Genomic DNA, 2096 nt, shown 5'->3' on the forward strand with positions numbered 1-2096 from the left:
AATTTGTTTCACCCATCACAATACTTGAAGAAGTTAATGTGATGTCTAAAAATGGCCTTTGTGCTCCCTGTACATGGTCATGCATGACATACAAACACAATAACATCAAAGGATAATGGCTTTATTCTGGATTCATTGAGTAAGTGTGCTTAATGAGTTGTATAATTGTTGAATATGTCTTATTTGCAGTTGATTTGTACTGTTTATTTCAAGCATCAATTAGTCTAGTGCTCACAAAATAGTTTGACCACTTGGGAGAGAGACCACAGATTCATTGCCATCTTCTGATATTTATTTATTTGTCCACACACCACCGCAAAATGTCACCCATTCACACTGGGGAATTTGTACTTTTGGTACAGCCCAGTACTGGCAGTCTTACTGGAATGTAACTAAGCGCATTTCCCTATATAGAGATATATACTTCATCCATCATGGAATTACAGTGTATTTGTTGACCTTTTTAATAGCTTCCGCGTCTTGTTTGTAGCTTGTAGCCATATAGCTCCAGCTTTCAGGCAATAGAAGTTTGGTGTCTTTGTGGCGTTAGCACTTCTAGAAGTTTAGTAATCTAGCCCTGGAAGACAGTGACTTTTTGGAGACTTTTCAAAGACTTTGCACGAGTATATCCAGACTTTTTGGGGTATTTAGCTTATGACATACAAATATTTACTGTTTACTTCTTTCATTCTCAGTGTGTAATCTAAAAGGGAACTGTACTAAATAATGAATGAAAACAGTCAAAGCTGTAATAAGCTAGCAACAACTTTTTCGGTCCAGAATAAACTTGCTTTGGTTTGTCACTACTTGAAGCGTAATGACTTATTGTTCATTTATCATTTTTGAACATGTGTGTTTAAGTTGTATAGTTTGGAAATCAAAATTACCCAGGGCCACTGACACTCTGCAATGCTTATTTTGTCAAACCGCCCAGTTTAAACCTCAAAATCATTCCAAATAAATGAAGATTATTAAAATAGTCTGCTAACCTTTACGCACATCACCAGACTTTACGCACTAAACACAATAACTGGCTAAGTTTCCAACAGAATGATGAGGGAGATGTCAATTATAGTGAAAACACCAGTGTGGCCTTTAAAGTTTCACAGACAAATTATATTATATTTTTATGAAATATGATGCATTAATAATGATTAAACTACCAAAAATAACTCATTAGCATTTGTTCCATCTAGCTACAACATTACAATGCTGCTTATACTTTAATTCTGAGGTGATTCAGCTTCATTGCTACTGTTATTTATATGAGTTAACTGAATACAACACAGTACAAACACAGAAGAATCATCATATTTATCTGTAAAAACACTGAGCATGAACCAAATAATGATGTGACCACAAGGTGACGCAAAATGCATAACAACACGTCTTTGGATTATCACTTTAATATTTGTTTAATGTTGATTTCTTTTCTTTCTTTTGTCCCATATTCACTACTGAGCTCCCAAAGGGACCTTATTTATATTTAGTGTCCCAAAAATGGTTTTAGCACAGAATACAATTCCCAGTTGTTGGTATAGTTACTTCAAAAAAGTTGCAGTTAACATTTACCATAGAAACCGATTTTTTGTCACGTTTCTTTGAGTAAAACACTGGTCTGTCTCTATAGATCAGTCAGGGCCAAACTGGGTGGATGATACAGAACCTGGATGTCTTTAAGGAGGATGTCAGGACTAATTACCTCTTTATCTTCTTCTCCTCCCTGCGTTTTCTTCTTCTCCTTCATCTTCCTCTTCACCAGTGGTAGACTGAATACACTCAAATACTAAAGTACAATTTTGAGTTATAAATAATATATTATATATTATAATATTTTCATTTGATGACACTTTATTCCTCCATTACATTTCAAAGTGACATATTGTCCTTTTTTAACAACAACAGCTTCAGTTATTAGTTACTCCAAGATTAATAACTTTCATACAGAACATGATCATTTTATATAATATGATGTATTGTTGTAAACACATTGAGCTGTCAGGAAGGAGGATCAGAACTCAGGCGCAGACTGGAGTATTTGATTTGATTAGGATCCCCATTAGCTGATGCAGAACATCAGCTACTCTTCCTGGGGT

Source organism: Perca fluviatilis, chromosome 6 (assembly GCF_010015445.1).
Source record: "Perca fluviatilis chromosome 6, GENO_Pfluv_1.0, whole genome shotgun sequence".
Taxonomy (NCBI): Eukaryota; Metazoa; Chordata; class Actinopteri; order Perciformes; family Percidae; genus Perca; species Perca fluviatilis.